The sequence below is a fragment of the Protopterus annectens genome, chromosome 5.part1 (assembly GCF_019279795.1).
Source record: "Protopterus annectens isolate FY-2018-M chromosome 5.part1, PAN1.0, whole genome shotgun sequence".
NCBI classification, from domain to species: domain Eukaryota; kingdom Metazoa; phylum Chordata; order Ceratodontiformes; family Protopteridae; genus Protopterus; species Protopterus annectens.
The window spans coordinates 685,532,770-685,554,436 of record NC_056736.1 but is presented as its reverse complement, the minus strand read 5'-3'; the positions used below and the strand labels follow the sequence as shown (position 1 = coordinate 685,554,436).

The window sequence follows — 21,667 nt, the reverse complement described above, 5'->3', positions numbered from 1 at the left end:
CTTCTCAAATGATTATATAGAATTTGGTAGTTGTCACCCCCAACACGTATTTAGAAATGTGTTAAAAGGTCAATTTATTCGTGCAGTGAGGATGAGTTCTTCTAGGGAGAGCATGGAAAAAGAAATAGATACCATTTCACGGATGTTCTTGGACAGAAAATACCCAAAAAGAATGGTACAAAATGTGGCTAAACATGTTAAAGACAATTGGGGTACGAAATATAAACCCCTGTTGGGACAGGTATTAGGAGAAAATACAAAGAAAAATACCCAAATCAGCAGAACAGTTTGTATCATCATGTTTAGCCCATACACTAATCTGGTAAAAGAAATAGTCAAAAGGCACTGGGAATTACTGAATATCCCTGACAACAATTTGGCAAACATAGAAAAGAACCCTGTTTGTGTCTACAAAACTGCACTTAATTTGAAAAAATTATTGGAAGTTAGTGCATATGTTAGGACAAAAAAGAAAAGACAGGCAACAAAAAAGTGTGGTTCTTGTAAGCAGTGCAAAAATATCAATGAAGAGAGTTTGGTAACACTAGACAATTTGATGAAAACTAAATGTAGGAGTATTGCTGGGAATTGTCACAGTCAGAGAGTGGTATACCTTGCCACCTGTTCTTTCTGTACTGCCTATTATATAGGCAAGACAGAGAGAAAATTTAAGACAAGAATATATGAACATCTTTATAAAATAAAGAAAAAAGACACAAAAAATGCTCTCAGCAAACACGTTTTGAACAAGGGTGAAGACCATTCTTTTAGATTTATGATCATAGACCAGGTAGAACAAACATCATACGGGGGTAACTGGAAAACATGGTTAGCATACAAAGAAAATGAGTGGCAAATATATTGTGATGGCACTACTACACTCGGTTTGAATGACTTTATTAGTATAAAGCCTTTTTTAAGCCTGGACCGGGATTAAGTTCTAGGCAGGCCCTTCACATTTACCTTAGTGCACTTCCTTTACACACATTAATATTTTTCCCAAATGCATTTTTATTAATTAGATATTTATTATTATAAATATTTTTAGTACAAGAAGAATTAATTGAAAGGATAGGATTTATATATTTTTTATATATTTATATTTATTACAACATATTTATTATATATTACATATTTTATATCATATATTATATTTATATAACCTTACAATGAGATACATCTTATAACTTGTTCTCTTTGCACTTTAATTGTTTATGTACATATAGTTATAAACGACAAATTTCAGCACAAAACATGGTTTTAAACACTTGTCTAGTCATTTTTTTCTGTATATAGTTTTTTAGGTTGAAGTCTTTGATATGTACCTTTAAGAATGCATACATTGATTATATTTTGGCGCCAATTTGTATATATAAAATGGAGTTGATAGAGTTCCTATTGGTTCTGATGAAATCTGAATTCCTCAGATGAAAGCGCTTAACCAGGAGATCGTTTTTATATGTGTGGATTTTATTTGTGAAATAAACCTGTGTTTTACCAGTAAGAAGTGACTGTTTTATCGAATTGGAGTCCTGCTCGAGCTGAGAATTGGTTGCTGCTATTTTTACAGTTTGTGGTTTGACCTTTGGGCATTTGTGTGTATCCTGGCACACGACAGGCAGCTGACTGTAATTTTCTCCTTGTTCAGCCTGGTGAGTGGGCATTGGTGTGCCTGACTATAGAGTCCCCCATGACTAAAGTTTTGGGCACGTTGTCTTGCCTTAGGGGCTGTTGTTTGGTGGCACACTGGTGTTGTGAGCTATGTGACACTTTGGTTGTGATTGGTGTTTGTGTTTCAGCTTCGGAGGTACTTGTTGCTTGGGCAGGTTAATGTTAATAGCCTCCACATAAATGGGTTTAGTTTTACTGTGTGTGGATGTTGGAGGCGTGAGTTTTGAAGGGCTATGTGTTGCTTGAGGTGTAGTGCGGGTGTTAACCTTCTCCTCTTGACTGTCTAGTACAATCTTGGGTGGAGAGAGCTGTGCTTCCAGTTTGGCTATGTTAGTGCATCTCTCGCAGGTTGTAGTGTTGGGTGGTAGGAGGAGAGGGTTGTCTGTATACATGAGGCAACTGCTGCATGCCCCAGTATGCCCAGATTCACCAGGTGGACAGGAGAAATCACCGGAAGCTGACTGTTGGACATGCCTGGTTCAGTGTTTCTTTTGTAAAGTACAAGAGCTGTTTTCCCTTACCTTGGCAAGGTACATTGCAGTTATAGGCTGTTTAGTGCCTACGATTAATTTCTCCTTATTAACAAGGAGAGTTGAATGCTTGTTTCAGTTTAAGGCTTCCTAGTGCTTTCCAGCAGGTTTTATAGCAAGTGCTAGTCACAGGGATTGAGACTTTAGTGCTACTACTGACAAACCAGCTAGTTCTAAGGGAAAGTTTGAAGAGCAGAGTTTCTGGCACTGGGAGTAAGTGCTGGACTAATAGGCTAAAGTGCAGGAGAGCAGAGAACTAGCAGATTTTAGGGAAAAATTGAAGAGCACCGCTGGCATACAAAAAGTCCAGGATACAGCAAGTCTGTATCTGGGCTACACTAGTTCCAGGAAATGTAGGAAACAATTTTGTTTTGTTTTTTTTTTTAGCAGAAGATAATGTGATAATTCAATATGCAGAAGTTAAAGGGGTGGGCCTTTGCCAGGTTCTCACTATTAACGGTAGAATGAGCTGATGTAATGCGACTGGGTGGGAGTGTCCAGTATCAACTTAATACCAGAGGCGGGCAACTCAAAGCCACCAAGACAAAAGACCAAAACAAGAACTGGGAGGATGGGTGGGGAAAACAGTTGTACAGATTACAGAGATATTAAATCAAAATGCACACAAAAAATGAGAATAAACTCTTACCTTCTCTCAATATCACAGCTGGCAGTAGGTCAGTCTCACTGCAGCAGCCTGAGCAACAGGTATATCTGAACCATTATACCAGCCCGCATCATCTTCTTTTTCCTGACGTGTGATTCCCCTTCCAAGACTAAAAGTGCAATTACTTGGAGGAAATAACAGTTGAATGTAATTCTCCTGAGCAAATATAATCCAAGCAAAAGGTTCACTGGCAATAAATCTCAAAGACTTGTATCATGAGGACTTGATGGAAGTCATTTCTTGTCAAAACCAGTCATTCACCTTTTGCACCTCATCTGTATTAAAAAATATAATAGTTTACACGAATGCAGTAACTAATTATCTAGAAATTGAAATCTGGCAGCTCTGACCTCCTGTCCTTTAAAAATGTCTCTCCAAGACAGAGACTAAAAACTTCTGACTTGCCAGTTTGACCTTGGTTGGTCATATAATCATTTCTGAAGGGGAGAAAAGGAGAACATCGAAGCCATGGGGCAAAAAGTCCCAGACAGCATGGATTCACATTGAGAAGTTTCTGTTAGGCACATTTAATTGGTTTCTTTGACTGAATGATCTGAGAGGCCAAGCACCTAGACAATGTACATTTGTTTGGTTACAGTTTAGTGGACTCGTGTATTTAGCAATGGAGCACATTCTTACCTATGTATATTTATTTTCCAAAGTGCGTGACCTTGTAATTTGTTGTATTAACTAGGTGATATTAGGTCATTTCCCCCTACAATAAGGCTGAGCAGTGCGCATTGGAGGTATAAAGAAAATAATAAAATATTTGTTTTTGACTTCCATTTGCAAGTTTCATTTTCAGTTAACTGGACACATTGAAGTCATCCGTAACCCGTTGATCTATAATCAGGTTTGGCAAGGCATTTGCTGAAGTTCTACATACAGTATTAGCAAACAAACCTCCAGTAGTAACTAGGGAGATCACATTCTGCTAAAAGGTGTGCAGATGATGTCACTCTTATTTCCAGTTTGCTGGCAACAGTGCAAATAAAAGAATTAGCGAAGTTGATGGAATTGAAACTTCTAGTTAACATGAGTAAATCTGATACTAAATAGAATACAAAATACAAAACAGTCTTTAAATGTATGCTTCCAAGGAACTTGGCAAAAGTAGAAAATTTTACTTTACTTACAAATATTACTTATTAATAATGCTTTGTGGTATAAACAAAATGTATACTTGAAAAGAAAACCTGTAAAGAATTGATAATGTTTTTAAGCAGAATGTCTCCATCTTCCTATGTTGAAGGTCCTAAATGCAAAGTTGTACCCCCCTTGTGACTTAAAAGGGTTGTGGTTTGTTATAATGGGCAGCCCTGGGGTTCTCGAGCCTTTACAGAGATCTGTTAAAAAATGCATGCAGCTATCTTTTGTTATTGCTGGATTTATACATCAGAAACAAGGGAGCAGGCATAGATAGATGGATAGCTAATCACAAGAGAGAGCAGAGTAATAAGGTTATGAGGAAGAAATTATTGAGGAGTCATGGTAAGGGAAAGTGAGTCCGTATACAGAGGGCATTAAAATCCTAATATTTTCCAAGTAACCTGAAATAGTCTACAGTGTGATTTGAAGTCCCTGGAACTATAATTAAGGAAAGATGTCACCATTCGTGAAAAATACATTTTACATATAAAGATCATCACAGATGTTTGAAGAGATGTGGAGACTCTAGAAATTTTTAGTAAGGTTTTCTTTTTCCACATGCATATTAAGTCAACATAATTGTTTCACAGTAATGTGTGGAAATGAGGATTATGAATAATCCTTTACTGAAGCAATGTCCATGTGATACCAACCGTATAGAATATCTAGCAGACTTAATAGAATAATCCTGTACTGAAGCAATGTCCATGCAATACCAGCAGTATAGAACATCTAGCAGACTTAATAGAATAATCCTTTACTGAAGCAATGTCAATGCGATGCCAGCAGTACAGAACATCTAGCAGACTTAATAGAATAATCCTTTACTGAAGCAATGTCCGTGCAATACCAGCAGTACAAAACATCTAGCAGACTTAATAGAATAATCCTTTACTGAAGCAATGTCCGTGCGATACCAGCAGTATAGAACATCTAGCAGACTTAATAGAATAATCCTTTACTGAAGCAATGTCCATGCGATACCCGCAGTATAGAACATCTAGCAGACTTAATAGAATAATCCTTTACTGAAGCAATGTCCATGCGATACCAGCAGTCTAAAACATCTAGCAGACTTAATAGAATAAGAAATTGCCTTTCCCCAAACATGTTTGGGCCAGGTTATAATGGGCGACTTGAGTAAGATCCAGAAGTTGTAATAACCACTTTCTTTACCTCTGAGATGAGTACAATACCCTTTGTCTGGCAAAAAGTGTACAGGTGATGCATACAATAAGGAAGAAGTTTAGTTAAAGCATACCAAGTGGTATTAAGTGTTATTGTGATTTAAGTTTTTTGTCCAGTAATGGCACTGGGGAGCTGTTCTTGGTTTAACAATTTAAGCAGTGTATGTGACATGTAATACATTTCACCTACTAAATAAAACATGTTCTGATTTTGTGCGATCCCTAACCGGGAAAAGCCGAAAGAAGACGAAGTAAGGTATTCACAGAGCTGCAGGACATGAAGGTTAGTTACAAATGGAATGGCTTCAGGAAAATGGGTAGTTACTAGTGAGAACCTTTATTTTTATGTAATTGTTTAGTGTTAATACAACACAGTGTGGATTGCAACTCCTAGTTTCTTGGAGTTCCTAGTTGTGGAATTTATTTGGTGCTTTGTACTGGGATCGCTTTCCTTCATTCTGTTTGTGTAGTGGGAATTTTACAAAGGTCATTGCTGCTGGACCTTTCATTGCCTTTTAAAAGGGGCATTTGCAGAAGATCTAAAAAAAAACAGTGCCGGTACATAAGAAGAGTCATAACAAATGTATACATGTTTTGAGTGGGTGAAAATATAGCACTTTGTATTTTTTATTAATTTAAATATTTGTTACCCAGGTAAGTAAGTAGGTTGGTCTGAGGACCATTTACCTCCATAACCTGGACCAGAAGCAGTACGTCAAGAAGACAATCAATGTACATTGTAAAGCAGTGACATGTGGATGGGAGTAATTACAGCATCATAGGTTCATAGGTGTGTACTACACTAATGGTTCTGGAGCCTTTACAAGCCTAGCCCAGAAAAGTGCCTGACATTAGTTCCCAGTGCCTCTCTCTCTCTTGAAGAGGGCCGGTGAAGTGCTCTGCTTGACATGTATGGGAAGTCTATTCCAGAGCATGGGTAGTCTCTGGGTTATGAACCGGTCCCTCCAGCATGCTCTGTTGATTGTGGTAATGAGGTTGAGGTCTCTGGAGAGTGTGGTGAGGAGGGATTAGGATTTCTTTAGATGTAGCAATTCTAACAGAGCTGGGTCAGGCATTGCTTTGTAAGTCAAGTAGAGATCGCCTCTTAGTAGACGATATGAGACGGAGAATAGCTGGAGTTGTTTTAGTCTGTGTAGGATATGTGTTTAAGGCCTAGGATCCTCTTCATGAGGTACTTTTGTGGCCTTTCCAGCTGTTGCATGTGTCTAATGAGGTACATACCAAATGGGGCATTGTACTTGATGATTGGCCTAATGAAGGAAGACTAGAGAGAGATGGTGACCTCTTTCTTCTTGGATGCAAAACCCTTGGTAATGATGTGTGCCACATAGAAGGACTTTCTGACCACAGTGGAAATGTGGTGGTCGAAGGAGAGGTTGCTGTCAACCTGTGTCCCCAGATCTCTTATAACGCCTTCAATGTTCATCGATGTGGTAATTACTGGGAACTGAGTTTTTCCCAAAGTGGATGATGATGCATTTTTTGGCATTAAGAGTAAGGCCATGTTTTCGACACCAATCATTGGTCTCATTGAGGCTAGGATGTCTACATCACTTGGGGGAGTTAAAAATGGCTCCCAGTGTGCAGTCCTCTGCGAACTTGGTCAGCCAGAATCCCTCTGTGTTGGCCTGGACTTCTGAGAAGTAGATGCCAAACAGGAAAGGACCCAGTTTCGATCCCTGTGGGACTCCACTTGTGACTGGTCAGCAGTCTGACTTGGAGTCTACTTTAAACTGTGGGTTCCATCTCTGAGCCAATTTGCAACCCACCTAGTGATATAGGGATTGATCCCTAGTTTGGTGAGTTTATCAATAATTCCTGAGTGGAGAATGGTATCAAAGGCCTTGGCCAGATCGAAGTAGGTTGTATGAACTGCCTTGCCCTCATCCATAGCTCTGGTGACTTGACTCAAAGAAGTCAACCAAGTTGAGCAGGCATGATCTACCTTTCACAAAACCAAATTGAGTAGGATCTAGAGGTTGGAGATTCTCTATATCCTTGTTAATTAGGTCCATGATGATGCGCTCTATAGCCTTACATATCAGACTCATCAGGCTAATGGGGTGATAATTCCCAGGGTTTGTAGTCGCTCCTACTTTATGGAGAGGGATTACTGTAGCAGTGCACCATTCGGTAGAGACAAAGCCCAAGGTGAGGCTGTGATTGAACAGGGCACACAGTTGTGGTGCCAGTTCACTTTGTAGTTCATGTAAAACGCATTCAGGGATATTGACGGGTCCCATGGAAGCTGTATTCTTGGCTTTGAACAATGCAGCTTTAACCTGTGCTGCAGTAATGCTGGGTGCCTGGCATTCCTCCGGTATTGTGAATGGTCCTTTGGGGGGAGGGTTAAAGTTGGCACTGAATCTGTCGGCCAGTATGTTGGCAATATCTGTTGGCTTAGAGCAAACCTGAGTATTGCCATGGAGATTCTTGATATAACTGTAGAAGGCTTTATGGTTGTTTTTAGTGTCTGCCGCAATTCTGCCTTCATAGCTGGCTTTAGAGGTTTTGATGAGGGATCTCAACTTTTTGTTGAGGCTAATAAGGGAGTTTTTCCAGTGTTGGGACATCACCTTTTTTCTGCAACAGTTTCTTCCTTCTGTTGTAGAGTTTATTAATGGCAGGGGACCACCAAATTGGCTTCATTTCTTTGGAGGAGAGCATCTTGGTTCTGTTGAGTATGGCTAGTTCCATGCATTTATGTACGTGTTCGTACAGTGCATTGGTGTATGATTTAGCAGTCATGCATATATTTTCTATTAACATGGGTGCTATGAAGTTAGCCACCTCTGTTTTTAGGAGCCCAAAGTCGGCTTTGGAGAAGGTTTTCATGGTGGTTACCTTTGCGGGAGGTGTGCATGAGATGTGGATTTCCATGGTGATTAGTTTGTGGTCGGATCTAACCAGGGAGGAATTGACTATTGGTGTAGAGCAACGGTTGCTCATGTTAGTAATAACCAGGTCATGGATGTTACCTCTAGTGGGCTAAGAATGAGCTGGTCCAGGACATTGGAACTGATGAATTCCAGGAAGCATTGGGCCAGTGTATTGGTGCATGAGTAGTTTTCCCAGTTGATGGAGGGGTAGTTGAAGTCACCTAGTATGAGAATGTTGGGTTGGTCCCTAATAGTTTCCAGGGTGCTTAGGAATGTGGAGTGAGAGTCTTGGAACATGGTTGGGGACCTATAGCAGGCTACAACCTGAATCGCTGCCTTACCCAATGTTAGTTGTACCTGAAGTATCTCAGATGCGTTATGTTGGGCTACTAGTCTGGAGGTGTGCATATCCTTTATAAATATGGAAACACCACTGCCTTTGGAGCTTCGGTCCATGTTCTGTGGCCAAAAGGTGTGGAATGAGTTATAGCCTGGTAGCGCAGGGGTGCTTTCTGCTGCTTTAAACCAGGTCTCTGTTATAGCACAAATGTCGATGCTCTCCATTTTGAGGAGCGCTTCGAGCAAGTGCATCTTGAGATTTAGACTTCTAGCACTGAGCAGCATGACTCTCAGATTGCATTTATTTATAGCTGTTATCGTGGTAATTTGGTATTTGGAACATCGCCTAAAAAAGGCACTATGGGGGTGACAAGAGCCTTAGTCAGTATCTGGAAACCCAGGGGTGACAGATACTGGCCATCTCTGGCAAAGCATCGAGGTCTGTCAGTCATGTCATCCCAAGCAAACAGATACTGGATTCCCTTAGAACGACACCAGAAACTTAGCCAATTGTTGAAGTCAGTCATTTTCTGCTTGTACTGCGGTATCATTCTGGGCGATGGTAGGATGCTGCTCAGGGCTAGGGTCATACCTGCCTGGGCCACATAATCAGAGATGTCCTCCATGTCTCTTTTCATGTAGTCCAGGGAGGTGCATCTCAGGCCATTTACACCCACATGGACAGTGACAGAGTCATACTTGTATTTGTTGTGGAGTGACCTGAGTGCCACCTCTGTTTTTAGGAGCCCAAAGTCAGCTTTGGAGAAGTTTTTCATGGTGGTTACCTTTGGGGGGGGGGGGGGTTGTGGGTGAGATGTGGATTTCCATGATGATTAGTTTGTGGTAGGATCTAACCAGGGAGGAATTGACTACTGGTGTAGAGCAACGGTTGCCCATGTTAGTAATAACCAGGTCAAGGATGTTGCTTCCTCTAGTGGGGGTAAGAATGAGCTGGTCCAGAGCATTGGAATTGATGAATTCCAGGAAGCGTTGGGGCAGTCCATAAAAGTTGATAATTTCAAAAATCCATTCAGTGAAGAAATACAGAGACATGACTGCTTTGAATATTCAAGACTAACATGCTGGGCTTTATGGAACAGTGTTAGGATAAACTGAAGCTGGTAGGGGTTATTAGAGGAGAATTATCAAAACTAGGTATAGGATAAGATAAAATAACTAAAGGGTGGTCATAATCACAGTACCACTGTAAAACGTTGTGATTTGGACAGAAAGCTCTGAAAGTTTATGCATGGAGGGAAAATAGTGGCTCCAACAGAAATAAAGGAGCCTTGGATGCTCTTAATATGACATGAAAGTAAGGAAACCGTGTGAGAAAACAGCAGTGAGGGCTGCTTGGATGTTGGGGTGCTGGGGAAGAAGTACCACCAGCAGAACTCCAGGAAGTCATTATCCTTCTGTATAGACTAATGACAAGACTCCATGTGTGGCAACATTTGCAGTTCTGGTGACTGTGAGCCTGTAAGGACACAGAGTGGAGGCTTTATAGAGGAGTGCTGGTGAAATGGTGCAGGGTCTGTCTGCATCCAGAGCTCCTACAAAAAGAGATGAAAATGAAGTTTGTTTATCACATTGTGGATTTGCAGTTTTTGTTCCAGATGCCCATTTACGTTTGTTGTTGAGGAAAGTTTGGGGGCATGACAGAAACTAAGGGGTACATTGGGGGAGTAAAAGTTTGACTACTTTTATTTCAGAAATTGACAAGGACATGAGTTTGGAAACAAAACTAGCATAATCCTAGAAAAATATGTAAGGATTAGAAAAGAGTTGATAGATACAGCAAAGAGCCTTGTTGAAGGCATAGTGGGATTGATCTGTGAAGGGAATAACGAATGCGAGGGACAGACCTAAAGGTAGTCTTGGAAGAAGTGAATAACAGCTAAGGCATTTACAGAGATCTGCAACATTACACAATAAACAAAGAATTTTTAAATGTATGCGTTGATATACAAGTGTTACATCTGCTGTGTCTTGTCTTCTGGACAATTTTTACACAATTACACCAACATCTTGGAAGTGGATTTAACAAAGGTAAATGACCAGTGCCAAAACATGCATTATAATGCCCTTTGGGAAACTGTCATTTCAAGTTAATTACTCCATTGATAAAATGCCCCAATGAGTAAACCCAGTAAGGGATCTGGGAAAATATGTAGACAGCAATGTGGCCTTTGACCAGCATGTAGCTAAGATGATGATAAATTCTTTCAGTGTCACCCAATTTATAGGTAATGGTATGGCGTCCAGGTCCAATGAAGTTGTAGTACCATTCTGCTCGGCCCTTATCAGACCTATCGTTGAATACAGTGCCCCCTTCAGCATGCTTCTAACCAGATATTTGCAAAAGTTGAAACGCTCACAAAGGTTTCTCAACAGGAGAATTCAGGGTATGAATACCCTGTCCTGCACTGATAACCTAAAGGCTGTGTGTATTCAGTCTCCTATAGGCTGCTGAGTGGAGATTTTTCCCTATCTTGCAGGGCTTCCTCAGACCCAGCTCTGGTTAATCTATTACACATGCACCAAGCAAACAACACCAGAAACACTAGATCCAGGGATCCGAACTTTGCTTTTGACATAAACAGAAGATGCTGGAGAGACAGATGTGTCCCATATGTGTAAAACACTGTTCATTCCTGACCCTATTTAAACAAACCGTGACAGTTGCGATGGAAATACATTTGCCCCTGGTCTGGCCCCCTTGTCTCTTATGGACAGAGGCTGTCAGTATGAAAAGTATTATCCTAACAAATCTGTAGTTACCTCTCTATTAACATGCTCCCTTATAGACACCCATGATACTTGGGACCCAAATGGTTTGGGGTGCTTGGCTAGGCTTGTAAGGTCCCTAGTGGTCATTAGTCTAGTAACAGCTTGTGAACCTGTTATTATTTACACCTGTCTAAACTCTGGAAAACCATCCCAACATACCTAAACAGACATGAAACTTTCCGCCTTCAAGCTTTTACTAAAGCAACACCTAAACCACATGTGGTTGTACAAGTGCTCTTCACATGGGTAACTCCATTCGTCAGTTTCTATCCCTTTATAACCTCTGTCTCCTTCTAAACAGCAAACCTTTTTACACTTCTCTTCAGCTTCTTCCTACCTTAATCCCCATTTTCCATTTCAGTTTCTTTTTAAGCTTCCTTTCAAATACTCTCCACCACTTATTTCTGTGTCCATATGTACCCAAATATTTGTAACCCCATTATCCTTATCAGCTATAAGATGACCCTCTCCCTCTTTAAATGCTATATGTCTAGCAACAAATGTTTCCACAGTCCTTCCCTCAATTTTATGTATTCCTAATGTCTGCACTGTAACCCTCCTTACTCATGTCTTAGAAGTCATATCTAATGTCATATAATATACACGTGAGTGTGTGTGTATGTATGTATGTATGTATGTATGTGTGTATATAAGTATTTTTTTGTGGCTTTCCACTTCTATTTATCTTGCTACTGTATTTTCGCCTGTTTGCTGATACATTGCTACTGTTTTATTCTGCATTTATTCTGATATTGCACTTGTTTCTCAGTTTGTTACTTTAAATATCTGTAACTGTTGCAAATTGTTTGTGTAGGCTGTGATAGCCGATTTATAGCATTTATAAGTGTTTACTGTATCTGTTCTGCTTGTCTCTTGAAAAAAAAAAACCAAAAAATATCTCTTGTTTTCCCGCCTTGCTAAGCTAGATTAGTCCAGTTTCAGAGCTTGCTGATCCCTGGACTTTGTTTGCAGTTCCTGTTACTGATTCTTTACCTAATTTGGAAAGGAGGAAGTTCCTTTGCTATCCAGTGGGAGTGGGAAGCATTGAGCTGCCTGTTGGTCCAGTTTTGTGAGGTTTCAGCCAGCAACTTGTAGTTTATTGGTCGTTTTGGGCCAGTTCCTAGCTTCTTTCAGCCCCTGATATAAAAAACGCTAAACGCGGGTTTTTTGGCTTGTACCTACTCAGCACAAGATCCTCGTGGTGGCCAGCAGAGTAATCCAAGCTTCAGAGAGCTGAAACGCGACCTTACCTGATATAAGTGTTTTTTTGTGGCTTTCCACTTCTATTTATCTTGCTACTGTATTTTCGCCTGTTTGCTGATACATTGCTACTGTTTTATTCTGCATTTATTCTGATATTGCACTTGTTTCTCAGTTTGTTACTTTAAATATCTGTAACTGTTGCAAATTGTTTGTGTAGGCTGTGATAGCCGATTTATAGCATTTATAAGTGTTTACTGTATCTGTTCTGCTTGTCTCTTGAAAAAAAAAAAAAAAATATCTCTTGTTTTCCGCCTTGCTAAGCTAGATTAGTCCAGTTTCAGAGCTTGCTGATCCCTGGACTTTGTTTGCAGTTCCTGTTACTGATTCTTTACCTAATTTGGAAAGGAGGAAGTTCCTTTGCTATCCAGTGGGAGTGGGAAGCATTGAGCTGCCTGTTGGTCCAGTTTTGTGAGGTTTCAGCCAGCAACTTGTAGTTTATTGGTCGTTTTGGGCCAGTTCTAGCTTCTTTCAGCCCCTGATATAAAAACGCTAAACGCTGCTTTTTGGCTTGTACCTACTCAGCACAAGATCCTCGTGGTGGCCAGCAGAGTAATCCAAGCTTCAGAGAGCTGAAAAGCGACTTTACCTGATATAAGTATTTTTTGTGGCTTTCCACTTCTATTTATCTTGCTACTGTATTTTCGCCTGTTTGCTGATACATTGCTACTGTTTTATTCTGCATTTATTCTGATATTGCACTTGTTTCTCAGTTTGTTACTTTAAATATCTGTAACTGTTGCAAATTGTTTGTGTAGGCTGTGATAGCCGATTTATAGCATTTATAAGTGTTTACTGTATCTGTTCTGCTTGTCTCTTGAAAAAAAAAAAAAAAATATCTCTTGTTTTCCGCCTTGCTAAGCTAGATTAGTCCAGTTTCAGAGCTTGCTGATCCCTGGACTTTGTTTGCAGTTCCTGTTACTGATTCTTTACCTAATTTGGAAAGGAGGAAGTTCCTTTGCTATCCAGTGGGAGTGGGAAGCATTGAGCTGCCTGTTGGTCCAGTTTTGTGAGGTTTCAGCCAGCAACTTGTAGTTTATTGGTCGTTTTGGGCCAGTTCTAGCTTCTTTCAGCCCCTGATATAAAACGCTAAACGCGTTTTTGGCTTGTACCTACTCAGCACAAGATCCTCGTGGTGGCCAGCAGAGTAATCCAAGCTTCAGAGAGCTGAAAAAGCGACTTTACCTGATATAAGTATTTTTTTTGTGGCTTTCCACTTCTATTTATCTTGCTACTGTATTTTCGCCTGTTTGCTGATACATTGCTACTGTTTTATTCTGCATTTATTCTGATATTGCACTTGTTTCTCAGTTTGTTACTTTAAATATCTGTAACTGTTGCAAATTGTTTGTGTAGGCTGTGATAGCCGATTTATAGCATTTATAAGTGTTTACTGTATCTGTTCTGCTTGTCTCTTGAAAAAAAAAAACAAACCAAAAAAATATCTCTTGTTTTCCCGCCTTGCTAAGCTAGATTAGTCCAGTTTCAGAGCTTGCTGATCCCTGGACTTTGTTTGCAGTTCCTGTTACTGATTCTTTACCTAATTTGGAAAGGAGGAAGTTCCTTTGCTATCCAGTGGGAGTGGGAAGCATTGAGCTGCCTGTTGGTCCAGTTTTGTGAGGTTTCAGCCAGCAACTTGTAGTTTATTGGTCGTTTTGGGCCAGTTCCTAGCTTCTTTCAGCCCCCTGATATAAAAAACGCTAAACGCGCGTTTTTTGGCTTGTACCTACTCAGCACAAGATCCTCGTGGTGGCCAGCAGAGTAATCCAAGCTTCAGAGAGCTGCAAAAGCGACTTTACCTGATATAAGTATTTTTTGTGGCTTTCCACTTCTATTTATCTTGCTACTGTATTTTCGCCTGTTTGCTGATACATTGCTACTGTTTTATTCTGCATTTATTCTGATATTGCACTTGTTTCTCAGTTTGTTACTTTAAATATCTGTAACTGTTGCAAATTGTTTGTGTAGGCTGGGATAGCCGATTTATAGCATTTATAAGTGTTTACTGTATCTGTTCTGCTTGTCTCTTGAAAAAAAAAAAAAACCAAAAATATCTCTTGTTTTCCCGCCTTGCTAAGCTAGATTAGTCCAGTTTCAGAGCTTGCTGATCCCTGGACTTTGTTTGCAGTTCCTGTTACTGATTCTTTACCTAATTTGGAAAGGAGGAAGTTCCTTTGCTATCCAGTGGGAGTGGGAAGCATTGAGCTGCCTGTTGGTCCAGTTTTGTGAGGTTTCAGCCAGCAACTTGTAGTTTATTGGTCGTTTTGGGCCAGTTCTAGCTTCTTTCAGCCCCTGATATAAAACGCTAAACGCAGCGTTTGATTTAAGCCCTTGATTTAGCGTAGCTCGCGGAGCTGCTACTGTTGCACACTAGGGCAGTGCGGTTAAGCAGATTTAAACTATTAGGGCTACCTAAATTACACTCTTCAAATTTTCCCTTAAAACTACCTTCCTCGAACTATACTACTGATCTAATCAGCGTATCCTATAACTAAAAGATCATCTCTACTTGACTCCAAGTAGACTATTCTCTATCTGTTAAACCTAGCACTTGCTCCTACAGTACTTATTACCTTGATCGGCACTCTTTTCATAGATAGTACCCCAAAAAGGCAAACCCCATTTCTGTCACCCGTCCCCGAATCTTTTTCAAAGTTTTTGTCTATTCCTTCTAGCATGTCGACGGATCAGTTGCTAGTGTCCTCTCCTGCTCAGCTGGTGAACCTGGGAATTTTGAAGCAATGTTACAATTGCCTCATGTACACAGACAACCCTCTCCTCCTCCCACAAAACACAAATACATGCGAGAGATGCAACTATACGGCCAAACTGGAGGCTGAGCTCTCTCAACATAGGACTGGCAAGACCAGTCAGGAGGAGAAGGTTACCACACACACTATAGACCCAGTCTCACATAGTACCATCACAACCTCAAATCATACACATAAACACACAAAGACATACTGGAGGCTCTGAACAAAATCTACCAAAACAGCAGAGGCCACCTAAGCAGACACCCAAACAACCACCACCTCAGAACACAGCACCTGCAACACATAGACCTCACAGTCAGAGTGTCAAACAGTCACAGCCCTTAAGGCCAAACACAATGCCAGACACACTAGTCATTGGTGACTCGATAGTCAGGCACACTGGCGTTCCGCTCACCAGACTGAGTAAGGAGAAGGTCACAGTAGCTGCCTGTCGGGCTAGAATCCGCCACATAACGCAAGCACTCAGGTCTCTCAACAGCAGGTACAAATATGACTCAGTCATTGTCCATGCTGGTGTGAGCGACCTGAGGCGATGCCTCCGGACTACATGAAAAGAGACATTGAGGAGCTCTCTGATTATGTAGCCCAGGCAGGTATGACCCTGACCTTGAGCAGTATCCTACCTTCACCAAGAATGATGCCACAATACAGAGATAAGATGATCAGCTTTAACAATTGAAGCTTAACCACTGGTGTCATTCAAAGGGGATCCAGTGTCTGTCTGCCTGGGATGACATGCTGGACAAGCCACGCTGCCATGAGGCGGCTTGCACCTGTCACCCCTGGGATTCGGATATTGGCAAAGGCTCTTGCCACCCCCATAGTGCCTTTTAGGCAAGGCTCAAATTCTAAACCTACCACCCTAGAACACAAAAAGGAAAAAAACTAAGGGTAATGCTGCTCAATGCCAGAAGTCTAAATCTCAAATGCACTGCACTTTCGAGGCCCTTCTCAATATGGAGAACATCGATGTCTGTGCTGTGACAGAAACCTGGTTCAAGGCTCCTGAGAGCACCCCAGCACTATCAGGTTTTACCTCATATCATGCGTTCGGCCCCAAAATCGGACAATACCAAGAAAGGAGGGGTATCCATATTCATCAAGGACACCCACACCTCAAGACTGGTAGCACCACGATGCATCGGAGACCATCCAGGTGCAATTAACCATAGAGCAAGACTGCTCTGCAAATTGTAGCATGTTACAGGCCACCCTCACAAACTCAGGAACCTCACATGGCCTTCCTGAAAACACTAGAGGGATAAATGTATCACCAAACACCATCATACTAGGTGACTTCAATTACCTAATATAGACTGGGAACACTACTCAAGCCCAAACACCCTAGCAAAAAGTTCCTGGAATTCATAAACTCAAATGCCATGGAACAACTAGTCACCATCCCACAAGAGGAGATAACATACTTGATCTCATCATCACGAACATGGGAGCACAATGTTCAACACGGAGTATACCCCTCACTGGTGAGATCAGATCACAAACTAATCTCGCTGGAGGTCCTCATCCCACCCCACCTGAAATAAAAAAGACCACAGTAAAAACTTCTCGGCCGACTTCACACTTCTAAAGAGACTAGTGTGGTCTCCCTTTAAGGCCCCGACCTGAGACGCACTCCTTGGACTACATGAAAAGAGACATTGAGGAGCTCTCTGATTATGTAGCCCAGGCAGGTATGACCCTGACCTTGAGCAGTATCCTACCTTCACCAAGAATGATGCCACAATACAGAGATAAGATGATCAGCTTTAACAATTGGCTTAACCACTGGTGTCATTCAAAGGGGATCCAGTGTCTGTCTGCCTGGGATGACATGCTGGACAAGCCACGCTGCCCAAAGGGACGGCTTGCACCTGTCACCCCTGGGATTCGGATATTGGCAAAGGCTCTTGCCACCCCCATAGTGCCTTTTTCAGGCAAGGCTCAAATTCTAAACCTACCACCCTAGAACACAAAAAAGGAAAAAAAAACTAAGGGTAATGCTGCTCAATGCCAGAAGTCTAAATCTCAAAATGCACGCACTCGAGGCCCTTCTCAATATGGAGAACATCGATGTCTGTGCTGTGACAGAAACCTGGTTCAAGGCTCCTGAGAGCACCCCAGCACTATCAGGTTTTACCTCATATCATGCGTTCCGGCCCCAAAATCCGGACAATACCAAGAAAGGAGGGGGGTATCCATATTCATCAAGGACACCCACACCTCAAGACTGGTGGCAACGCACGATGCATCGGAGACCATCCAGGTGCAATTAACCATAGGCAAGACTGCTCTGCAAATTGTAGCATGTTACAGGCCACCCTCACAAACTCAGGAACCTCACATGGCCTTCCTGAAAACACTAGAGGGGATAAATGTATCACCAAACACCATCATACTAGGTGACTTCAATTACCCTAATATAGACTGGGAACACTACTCAAGCCCAAACACCCTAGCCCAAAGTTCCTGGAATTCATAAACTCAAATGCCATGGAACAACTAGTCACCATCCCACAAGAGGAGATAACATACTTGATCTCATCATCACGAACATGGGAGCACAATGTTCAACACGGAAGTATACCCCTCACTGGTGAGATCAGATCACAAACTAATCTAAGCTGGAGGTCCTCATCCCACCCCCACCTGAAATAAAAAAGACCACAGTAAAAAACTTCTCGAAAGCCGACTTCACACTTCTAAAGACTAGTGTGGTCTCCTTTAAGGCCCCCGAGCTGGCGGAAAACAGTACTCAAGCCGCTGAATCACTCACAAATGCCTTCTACCAGCACCTGCAGGACTGCATGGATAAGGCAATCCCAAGCAAAACAAAGACTCTCTGTACCAAAGGCAAGCGTCCACTCTGGTGGACCCCAGCCATAAACAAACTCTACAACAAAAGGAGAAAGCTACTACAAGATAGAGCAAAATCCTTAAAAGGTAAGACACCCTTGATCACTATAAGTAAAAACTAAGAGCTCTCATAAAATCATCCAAAGCAAATTTTGAGAGAAAAATAGCTAAAGACTCAAAAGACAATCATAAGGCATTCTTTAGCTATGTTAGAAACCTGGGAGGAAACTCCCAGATATGCTCAGAACTAATCAAAATGATGTGAAGATTACTGATCCTACAGACATTGCCAACATACTGGCTGACATGTTCAGTGCAAACTTCTCCCCCTCCCCAAAAGGAGAGATATCTATACCAGGCGATTGCAGCCCCCCAAACAGTTCCAACGCCCAAGTTAAAACTGCTCTCTCCAAAGCAAAAAACACAGCATCCATGGGACCCGGCGGTGTCTCCGGCTGTGTGCTCCTGAACTCAATGAGAATTAAACCCACAACTAGGACAGCTATTTAATCAAAGTCTTACCTCTGGATATGTACCCAGGGGTGGCGCACTGCAACTGTGGTCCCACTTCACAAAGGCGGTGCTTCCACCGACCCTGGAAATTACCGCCTATTAGCTTGACAAGCCTTATCTGCAAAGCCATGGAGAGGATCATAATGGACCTCATAAATAAAGACATAGGGAATTTGCAGACCTTGGATCCAACCCAGTTTGGCTTTGTCAAAGGCAGATCATGCCTTTTAAACTTGGTTGACTTTTGAAACAGTCACCAAAGCCATTGATGAGGAAAGGCAGTCCATACAGCCTACCTGGATCTGGCGAAGGCCTTCGATACAATACCTCACTCGGGTATCATTGAAAAACTCAGCAGCTTAAATGTTAACCCATACATCACAAGATGGGTTGCAAACTGGCTGAGTGACAGAACCCACAGGGTCAGAGTTGCTGGCGCCATGTCAGACTCAAAGCCTGTCACAAGTGGGGTCCCACAGGGCTCAGTACTGGGCCCACTCTTGTTTGGCATCTACTTTTCAGTACAAGCAAACACAGGAGGGTTATGGCTGACAAAGTTTGCAGATGACTGCAAACTGGGAGCCATAGTAGAAAACACATCTGACACAGATATCCTTCAGAAGGGTCTCACAGAAACGGATAACTGGTGCCAGAGCCATGGCCTAAAGTTAAATGCCAAAAAATGCATAGTCATACCCTTCGGGAAAAACAAGGTTACCCTAGCTACCAAATAGGTGGCAATCCACTGAGCACAGAAGAAGTTATCAGGGACTTGGGGACCCAGGTTGATTGTAGTCTGTCATTCGACACCCATGTAGCTAAAGTAGTTAGGAAGACCTTCTACATTGCCCACCTTATCATGAAGGGATTCTCATCTAGATCAAGGGAGGTCATGGTCTTTACTCATCACTCATCAGACCAATGATTGAGTACAATGCCCAATTCGGAATGTATCTGACCCGACACTTGCAGCAGCTGGAGAGACCACAAAAGTTCCTCACCAAAAGGATAAAGGGTCTCAAAAATCTGTCCTATGCTGCCCGACTGAAAGAACTCCAGCTCTATTCAGTCGCCACCGCTTGCTCAGAGGTGACCTTTGCCTAACATACAAGGCCATGTCAAACCCAGATTTGATGAATATGCTTCACCTCAAAAATCTAGATCCACCAGAGCCACAAGGGCGGAGACTTAAACCTCGACACGGCTATTAATAGGACGTGCTGGAGGGATAGATTCATCACCCAAAGACTCCCTATGCTGTGGAACAAAATCCCGGTATATGTGAGGCAGAGCACCTCGCTGGCCTTGTTCAAGAGAAATCTTGACCAATGGATGGGAGATCGCAAATATACCCCAGGGATTACCTCAGTGTCACTGCTCGACAGAGGCACAGCAAAATAATGGGTATAGTTCCCCATACTTAAGGGGTGGCGTAAGCCACAAAACGATAGGCTAGGCTTGTAAATGCCCTCGGGCAGATAGCCTAGTATGAACCTATGAACCTATGAACCTATATATATATATATATATATATATATATATATATATATATATATATATATATATATATTTATTTTTTTTTTTTAATTTTATTTTATTTTATTTTATTTTACATTTGTTGACCGGCTAGTCCAGCTGGATACATGTCCATTTTCAGTAGAGGCCTGGGGAGAAAAGCTCCAAGAACAAAACATACAAAAATAATATTAAAAACAGCAGTAGTTACATAAAAAGCATTAGTTTATAAAGGAATTTTTTTTGTACAAGATATTATGCTCATAGTGATTTCCAGAGGAGGTACATTGTACATTAATACATAAATTTTATGTATAATCATATAGTCTATAGGAACTATAAAGGGAAGGATATATAGGTTGTAGGTAGAGGTTAGTATAAAGGAAACAAGTTGGTCAGGGTTAGTACAAGAGCATAGCCAGTGTTTATTGAAAAGTAGTTTTAAGATTCTTTTTGAAAAGTGAGAGAGAGGTCTGAGATGTGATTTCAGAGGGTAGTTTATTCCATAATTTCCCAACAGAGTGAGAGAACAAGCAGTCTCCTGCTAAGTTGTTGGATTTGGTAGTATTGATCAAAAGGTGGTTTGAGGAGCGTAGATTCTTGAGATTATTATAAGGTGTAATGAGGCTAGAGAGTATTGGAGTGTTGCTGGGTTGGTACAGGATTTTGTGGGCTATTGTAAGCTGGTGAAGCTGAAGTTGGTTAAGATATTCTAGCCAGTCTAGCTGTTTTAGGTTCAAACAATGATGGGTTTTGAAAGGAGAGCCTGTGGCAAATCTAGCAATGTTGTTATAGGATGTTGCGAGTTTGTTGAGGTTGTGTATATAGGGGACGCATAGAATAGACTGGAGATGAGGTGGGTTCTGGCTATAGCAGTCCTAGCTAATGGTGTAAGAAAGGGTTTTATTCTGTAAAGGGATTCTAGTTTTTTGTTAACTGTTTTTATAGTGTTGTTTATATGTGTGTCAAAGTTAAGGTTGTTGTCTATTGTTATTCCTAAGAGTTTAGTGGTTGGGTCAGGAGAAATAAGAGTACCATTGTTGGATGTGAGACTGAAATGTATAGGGGTGGATTTACGGGTTGGTGTGAAGAGTAAGAGTTTGGACTTTTTGGGGTTTAGATATATATATCCATATTATATATATATATATATATATATATATATATATATATATATATATATATATATATATATAATATGGATTCTCCATACAATCTCGAAGTACTGAAATGTCGAATTTCAGTATTTCGAGACTGAATAGTCTGAAGAAGGCTTTGTGCCGAAACCGGTCTGTTTGGTTCAGAATTAATTAATAAATAAATGAATATTGGAAACATTCGTTCTGGGTGTTGGCTGTCTTTTTGACTTTGAATAGTCGAAAACCCACAATCACGAATACCACAACCGCGACCATTCACACACACACACACACACACACAAACCAAGACATAATCACACACACATACACCTACCTAACTAACATAAGAACACACAGAAACACACCTAACCTACCTATAA

At 41.2% G+C, this 21,667-nt stretch overlaps 1 protein-coding gene across 1 annotated transcript in view; it reads left to right on the top strand.

The window, feature by feature from the left end:
- LOC122803603 (regulatory factor X associated protein) overlaps positions 1-21,667 on the top strand; it is a 55,899-nt gene that overhangs the window by 16,604 nt on the left and 17,628 nt on the right. The gene's annotated exons all lie outside the window — the stretch shown is intronic.